The sequence below is a fragment of the Pollicipes pollicipes genome, unplaced genomic scaffold (genome assembly GCF_011947565.3).
Source record: "Pollicipes pollicipes isolate AB1234 unplaced genomic scaffold, Ppol_2.1 Scaffold_4295;HRSCAF=5057_pilon_pilon_pilon, whole genome shotgun sequence".
NCBI lineage: Eukaryota > Metazoa > Arthropoda > Thecostraca > Pollicipedomorpha > Pollicipedidae > Pollicipes > Pollicipes pollicipes.
This window is the reverse complement of record NW_023596461.1, coordinates 35,568,594-35,577,710: the sequence shown is the minus strand read 5'-3', so window position 1 is coordinate 35,577,710 and position 9,117 is coordinate 35,568,594.

Here is a 9,117-nt window from a genome sequence, read left to right as displayed (position 1 = left end):
TTTATGTTGTATGGGTGAGTTGGAAGACCCGTCTGCCACCAAACCATCCAAAAGACTATTTGTGTGGGGGAGCGGAAAGAAGCGTGCCCTTAAAAAGTCAAGAAAGTTCTCCGATGGAGCAACTCATTGCTAGCCCTGCTTGCTTTCAACACATGATTTAACCAGACTTAGCCACATGTAGCCGCCGTTCCAGCCAAGATCAAGACCGCAGGCTTGCATAAGCCAGACCATTCGCCAATTACAGCATCGGTTGACAAGACCAGCTCTGCGAACATGAACGTAAGCACCAGGACTCATGTCGAGTGCCGTATGAATCAAGCCAATAACCCTGGGACCACTCGCTGAAAACAGCCAAGCTGCAGTTCTTCATCTCCCCGACCTGACGGGAATGAGGCTCTGCACGAACTGACCCATGTTTAATCCCGGCATGGTTTACACACAGCCGGGGTCAAATTATGCGTGCTGTATTGAACCCCATGTGTGCAGTTCCGCGCATGCTGGCCAGCACACGAGGCGACTTTGCTACGGCTCGAGATGTGATATTGGCAAACAAATTGATGGCACTTTAGATTAACTTTACATAAAGGTTATCGGCGTGGTGTAACGACTCGGGAGCGCACCAAGTTGCCATCTATACACGACTCGTGAGGTACGAGAGGTACGTAAGGTCCATTAACACACACTCACCATGCAAAGAGTATTCACGAGTAAAACAAATAGTGTCTACATGAGTGGCTTTAAGATGGACATAAATCATTCCAAGATCATGGCCGCAGTTAAGCCGTAGGTGTGAGCCACACTGCTTCCATAGGTGCGTGATCCGCCATTCTTCAGATTGATTTCCGACCGATCTGGAAGAAATGCTAGACATTTTGTTTAGGCTGAGCGGCAACAGATTGGTTTTTAATTGCATATTGTTTAAAGAACAAAGAAGCTGCCATCTGTTTCAGCAAACGAAGTGAAAGGTCAAACTAGAGCGCTATGTGTACTAGTTGATTTTGCACATGATATTGATCCATCTGCAGAAAACATAGATATTTGGTGTTCGGGTGCACTTCTTCCATCCCTCGTGTTGTGCAAGTGTTCATGTTGGCTTAAATGACATGATGCGTCTCGTAATATCATTGCGTATTTCCATTTAGTCCAAGTGCCTTGTCGGTATGCCGTGCGGTTTTTAGAACTTAGATAATTGTGTTTTGGCCATAAAGGTACCCTTAACGTATGTTTTCATCCAAGTTGAAGGCTATGCCGCGTTATGGTCCGGGCGATTTGTAGTGGAATCATTTAACAAGAATGGGCACAAACATGACGCCACACATCACGTGTCGCACATGTTCCAAGAAAACTGCTCGCTGAAAACTTGCTTTCATGAAACACTTCTAGCCTGAAGTTCCGTTTTAATCATGAATATTTGACTTTTCTGATATAGTAGAAAAACTCTCCTACACACCTGCTTCGACACGCACTCGAGTGTGGGTCAACTTGTTCACCCTCCCCTGAAGGCTTCGGGAGCGGTTGCCGAAGGTGCGGCGTAGCCGCGTCAATTTTGACATCACTGTAGACAACGGAATAGCTGATCGTTTGGTATCAAAGATGCAGATGTTCGTTGTAAGGTCGCTGACCTACGACAGGTCAAAGTCAGGACATGGATTGCAGCGAGATGGTTTCTAGGCAATCGGTTTAACCTGATACAAAAACGGAGTGTTAGACGAAGTCTACGTCTCTAACATAGTTCCAATGCAAGTGGCCTAGGGTCAGGTATAAAGGTCAGCCCAAAGCAAAAGCTACCCTGTATCTTACTCTAGACCTTGGTATATATGGTAGTGTCTGATGCTCATTTTGGGGTTATTGATCACAGGAACCTCATTATACAAGTTACATGGATTTCTTGCAAATCAATACAGGTCACTGACATAAAATGACTAAGGTCAACATTGTGTTTTCTCGGAACCTGCTACCTAGCGTAATTCCTGACGCTTATGTAACTGCTAAAACAAGAGTAGCCATGTATGATTTTCGTTATCATGACATCAGACAGGTCAAACATTCATATTCAAACAAACACAAACATCCATCAGAATGTAACTAAGCGCAGCTGCGTTTTATGTCATAGGTGAAATCTTTCGACAAAACATAGTTAGTGAAGTGGATATTCACAGATATCGTCTTACCACGAGCACGCCGCCTGCAACGCGTAAAATGCTCGCAAATAGAACTTACGTTGCCCTGCTGAGTCTCCAATAGTCGCCGTGGAAGCCCAACTTAGGTAGATGGTTAAAGTTATGCTGACCACGTTTTTGATGTGGCGAAACGCGTAATAGTAGGTTCGCATTCCAGGATATATTTTCATATATGGCTCGCCAACGAGGGCCAACGTGGATCTATTGAAAATGTATTACCTCCATGGCGACCTCCACGGCGACGCCACAACGAGAATGGGCAAACAGATCACCTTGATAAAAATATTGAAAATATATATGCGATTCGCAGGCGTAATGTGTAGTATTATTTTATTATTAAAATATACAATGTCGTGTACGAATTCTATTATGGCTCACCATAGCTCAGAGGCAAGCATCATCCAGTCCGCCTCAAAACCCAGGACACCTGACGACGGCTGAAGAGTTAACGGGCCGAAGCATGGTGTGCATGACACCCACACCGGACGGGGACGATAGTTTGAAATATTGTTCCATCCGAAAAGTCCTCTTAAAATCCAGCCCTTTGTACAATTCATTGCACGGCCCATAGAATAGTCAAATATTCAGAAATCCTGTCCCAGGCGAGGGCGTACCTTAATGTCTCAGCTGCAATTCACATAAAACATGTCATTATTGAATGCCGTGGATACGTCCGTGTTATCCAAATGCGTCATTATCTCGTGAAAAATAACCATCACTTACCATAGGTGACTTACTTCAAGGTCACCACTACGTGAAGGGTGATGCAGATAATTTAAACAACCCACAGACTCAACAATGTGGACATCAATACACATCCAACTGAGCAGTCACTTCGAATGAGATCCTGATACCTTGCCAGCACCTCCAATGATGTAAGGTTGATAAGAAGCAGATGAGGAGGGCGTAAAATGGGTACATCGACTAATTTTTCACATTCCTGTTTCCCATTTAAGAATGCTACGTGGCGAATTTGGCCAGAGGCATTTGTACAAAAGTTAAATCCCCTAAATCAAGGAGAATTACGTAAGCACTTCAGTGCATTAGCGGGGAACATTGTTCACATAGACAGTAGTATTAGCCTTATTCAAAAGAAAACAACCAGGAGAATGGATATATAGTTTGGTTGATATTTCGGCAACATGCCTTCATCAAAACAATAACAGAAGTGAATTCACTTTTGCTATAGTTTCGGTAAAGGCATATTGCAAAAATATCAACCCAACTATATCTAAAAACTCCTGTTGTTTTTTAGGAATGAAACTGCTACTACTGTCTTATCTATGAAAACAAGGAGAAATATGAAGTAACTTGTGATGAGTTATACGGGTACATGCGACACATTGGCATCTTTCCAGGCATTCTCATTTAAAGAAATATGAAGCACTGTACAAGCTAATGCCAACAACTACAACTAGTGCAGTACAAAACTTAACGCATCGGCATTTGTTTCATTTCTGCTCTGCAGTGTCAACATAAAATATAACAATGTGATCTAACCCACGAATGGAAACTACTGCACTTACATCTAGATACGGACAACGCCAAACATTCTGTCATGAGACCTGGTTCTCCATCCCTAGCACGGTCACCACAGTGGTCTCCTATAAAACCGTGCCACTTGCCGTTGACAGAATTAGTCAACAAGACTAACTCTGAAAAAAATGAAGGTCAGTAGCAGCTCATATTCGCTGCAGAAAGCAGAACGCGTAGCTTTGAGTGGCACCTCTCATTCGAACCACAATGCCATGGTACCGTTGTATAGCTGAGAAATATTTTTAGGCGAAATATTCCTGGAAGAACGCATGAACTGTAATATAAAATAATTTTATTCCTTCAGGTGTCCGTAGCCGCCGCTCTCCTGGCTGTGGCCGCCGCCGCTCATGCGAAGAGCTATGCCCCGAAGCCGGCGTAATCCCATGGCTCGAGCTACCACCAGCCGTCATACAGTGAGACGGACCACTACGACACGCCTTACCAGTTTCATTATGCCATCAACGACTACTACTCCTGTGCTGTATTCTCTCAGAACGAGAACAGCGACACCAAGAATGTCAACGGCTACTTCTCGGTCAACCTGCCCGATAGGAGGAGCACAACCACAAGGAGCACGAGCCTGGCTACCACCCGGCAGCGGTCTACAAGCCCGCTCGCTCTTATGCCCAGGCCCTGGCCTGCATGCCCGCTCGCTCTTATGCCCCGGCCCCGGCCTACAAGCCTGCTCGCTCGTATGTCCCTGCCCCGGCGTAAAATCCTGCTCGCTCTTATGCCGCTACGCCGGCCTACAAGACCAAATGCTAAGAACCTAGTGTTTCCTGCTGTGTGACAATCTATTTATAACATAAAGCCGATTTGCTCTTCGGTGTCTTGTATCAAGTATTGTGTCTTGTATTAGTGTATTGAAGAATCTCTCTATAAAAATGGAATTATCTCGTATAACCGACCCATGCACTGCCCTAACGAAGGTGCTTTATTCCACATGCAGTTAGTTTAGCTTCCAGAAATAAACTGAAGAGCCATATGTTGATTAGGCTTACAGAAGAGCATATCACCAATAGTTTTCAGGAAGTCGAACATGCTTCAGGAGTGAACTTTGATTAGAAAAAGCTTTTGACACTGTTAATATTGATTTATTTCCTGACGTTTTTCAGAATGATGGCATCATCCATACATTTATTAAGATACCCAAGTCAAATTAGTAGATGTACCTTGTAAGGTCGCTGACCTATGGCAGGTCAAAATCAGGCAATGGTTTCAGCGAAAGCAATTTCTAGGGAATCGTTCAATCTGATCCAACAACAGAGTGTTGAAGAAAGTCATACATTTCTGAGATGATTTCTTAGGCAACACAACAGTGGAATGAGCAAATGACATTGACCTAAGTTCAGGTATGAAGGTCCAACCAAGGTCAAAACCAATATGTTTGTTTCTCTGGGGATTGTTGTATGGAACAGATTCCGTTGCTCATTTTCAATTTATTGATAGCAGGAACCGCATTATACGTCTTCCATGGACTTCCGAGAGGTCAGAATAGGTCATTGACATAAAATAATCCCAGGTCAACATTTGGTTTGAGGAGCATGCTGCCTAGCGTAATCTTGTCTTCTTAGTCAAATGCAAACTCAAAGCAATCTTGCATGATTTTGGTTCACCTTGACCTTCAAAAGTTTTAATCAAGGTCACTCAACATTGAATGGGCATGAGACCTTTTGCTTAGAAACGGTTCCTAGGGTCTGGGAACACTTCGGAGACCAACCTTGAACTTTAATTTGTTGTACCTTTTTGACCCGAAAGTCATGACCTAGGAGTTTTGAATGTTCGCCCTAAGTTAGTTTACGTACAGGTCAATACACCTTGTATATCTGGTGTCTCTAGCTTTCTTAGTTCTCGAGATCTCAGTCGAGGGTCAAATTGACACCCCCACCCGAGCGAAGGGTATCTAGCCGGCTACCTTGGCGCTTGTTAGAAATAACAGACAATGCACAACGTAACCTCACCCCGTTTATGGGCAAGTTGGTATGGTGCTGTTCCTGAGGCTCCTCTGGGACACATTTCCTACAAGTTCGCATGTAAATGATATGCCACTGCCTTATCTCTGATATTACGTGTCTATGGTATGCAGACGACAGTACTATCATTTTTAAAACGATGATATTCTTGACTTGGTGCAGAAACTCTTCGCTTAGACTCAAAACCGAATGGTCGGAACGGTTGGAATGGGTCGGATTTGAAAGTGCAAGCAAAATTGGCACAATACACATTCTCAAGAGAGTTCGTCCCTGACCGCCGCCCAGGTCAGAGCTTGCGACCCCTCGCTCCCCTCGCCGACCGGGGCCGTAAACAGCCGTGTCAGGCCGAGCGCCAGTCCGTTTCGAAGCCTTAAGTGTGACCGCGCGTGAGTAATAGCGGGGTCGCACGGGTGACAGGCGAGTGACAATTGGTTTAAGGGTGACGTGGGGAGGAACGGAGATATGGGCAGGGGGGAGAAAATGAGTGCTCTGACTGAGGAGTCACTGAAGCGAGCTCTTCTTCCTGCCTCGACGACAATGAAGTGCGAATCACTCTGCGACATATATTCAAGGAGAAGCTCGAATCTCGCGATAAAGAAATCAAGGAGCTCAAGAAGCAAGTAAGTGAGCAACAAGAAATCATCCGAGCTCAGTCACAGGCAATTGAAGATAGTGAGCGGTACTCAAGACGGAACTGCCTCAATTTCAACGGCATGGCTGAAACCGAAAACGAAAAGCCGGTGCGCCTGGCCATTGACCTAGCGAGAACTATGGGCGTCCAGCTTCATGCAGGCGACATTGACCGCGCTCATTCGGGTCGGTACACCTCAGCCCGACCCGGACGGCGGCAGCCGCACCCGACCGCTAATCGTCAGGTTTGTGTCCTACACGAAGAGGAAGAGGCATGGAGGCCCCCCGTAAGCAGCTGCAGACAGCTCACCCACCTGGGCAGTCCTGTCTGACTCCAGACTCCATCACGAGGGCGTTTGCCACTGAAAATCTGACTTAAAAAGAAGCCAGAGGGTGATGTATGCCGCTCGCCAGCTCAGACGACACAACAAAATCTGGGCAGCTTGGAGCGATGGCTGCGTAATGAAAATGAAAACAGCGGAAGGAAGCAACACACATCAAATTAAAACAGAAGAGGACCTACACAGGATTATCGGGGCAGCTGAGATGACCCGTCGTCGTGCAGCATTCGGGGCAGCCGCCCCCACTGAGTACCGCGGATAGGACAACGCAGACGCCGCGAGTGCTGCAACATACGCTGACGTTGCGACTGCCGGGGAAAGCTAGAGGTAAAATACGAACGCAGAGGTAAACCTCATATGCTAGTACGAGATGCGCTTTGCTTACACCTCATCCGAAATCTGGTAGCTGTGTGTAAAACGGTGGCCGCGGCATTCGTACTTTGTGCGTATTTCTAAGAAGTATGTTATCAGCTTAGTTAAATGGTTCCAGTGGCCCACGCTCACTGCTAGAATACAAGTTTTTAGAATGCACGTCGTAGCGATGCTGCCCTGTTGCATTTCTGATTGTTACTCCATACTGTGTGTTTATTGTGGTTGATGTATCGCACTTATGCTCGCGGCTCGCAGTTTGAGATCCATGGCTCATAATGTGATATACTCATATCAGGTGTGCTTTGCCCCAGTGACATGGCCAGGTTTGATGCATGATTAGAGTAACCATTCTGCTTATTTGTTTCCTGTTTCTTCATCATTGCCTTTCTGTGCCAACTAAGTATCTATTCTACAGGTGACGGTTTACAGGATCGCAATCAGCAGCATACAAGCAAAAGTTTTCCACACATCTATTTTTCAGACTAAACGATTCGCCCTAAAAACTTCCAGCGGGTGCGGGCAGCAGACGAGCTAATGGGTGGCGTTGTCGGGCCGGGCGCCCGCCGCCGGCCCGAGGCGGCTATATGTGTAGACTTGAGTGGCGGCGGGCGCCTGGCCCGTGTCGGCTTACGGATCGGGCGTGTGGGGCAGTGTGTCGCGGGTTCCCTGGCGGTGATGACCATATCTTGTTATTGTTACGAGAGGTGTTCAAATTTAAGTGTTCCGCTTATGCCCCAATCCACTCATCATATTACTAGTATCAGTATTATACTCCTTAATGTCCATGATCGAAAATAAGCATCAATCAAATCAAGAGGACAAATATCGAGGGCCAAAATCCCGACAATGCAAAGAAATTGAAGAAATCAATGGAGGACCACTCATCGAGACCTGACAAAACTGAACTAGGAAGTCTGCGCAGAAAAAGAAAATGTGATCTTTGGCAGCCCCGGTGAATGACGAAAAGACAAAAGGGCAAAATGTTTTTGCCAAAGAAGCCTTCACTTCGATGACAACAAATGTAATGATGCTGTCTTCATATAAACTAAGCATAAATATGGCGCAAGCACATCAACTTATTTTCATCAATGGATCCTCCCGGTTCCTACTTAAAACAATGACAGCTTTAATTGATTAGTTTCATTCGATTCAAAAAACCATGCTCATGATACAGTGGAAGGGATGGGGTAATAATCCATGGTGAAGTATACCGGTAGCATCGAAATATGTTCGCCTTTTTAAACATTCTGAATGGAGACTTTTCAAGCGACGTACAAACTAATGACTATTACTACAGATAGTGCGACAGAAAATGTAATCCAAACCCATTCATTTAGGTTTTGTGCGGTGCGGACATCGCATTGTGCGGTATCAACAAAATTAACTCACAGTCTGATGCAAAACATGAAGCGGGAACTATTACATTCACACCTGGATACGGAAAACGCTACATATCCTGACATGAAATCCCACCCTTCCCCGCTGCAAGGCCACGACAGAGGCCTGGTATAAAACCACGCCAGTCTCCTTTCACAGCATCAGTCGACGAGACCAACTCTGCGGACATGAAGGTCAGTTCTCGAAGCTCTCATTCACGGCGTGTTCAAGAACGCACGAGCTTTATTAACGGCTCTCATTTGAGCTTTCATTCATAAATGTATACCACTGTGTTGCTTGTTCGTTGATGACATTGTAAGGCTGAGCGATATCGTACGGAGAAATACGAATGAAGGAACCGTAACCTATCATAATTTGTGTTCATGCAGGTGTTCATCGCTACCGCTCTGCTGGCTGTTGCCTCCGCCGCTCCTGCCAACACTACGCCCCAGCCGGCGTACTCCCATGGCCCGAGCTACCACCAGTCGTCCTACAAGGCCAGCCAACTACGACACACCCTACCAATTTGATTACGCTGTCAACGACCACTACTCCGGTGCCGTGTTCTCCCAGAACGAGAACAGCGACACCAAGAATGTCAACGGCTACTACTCGGTCAACCTGCCGGACGGCCGTACTCAGCATGTCAAGTACGTCGCTGGCCACGACGGCTACGGAGGCTACAACGCCGAGGTGACCTACACTGGG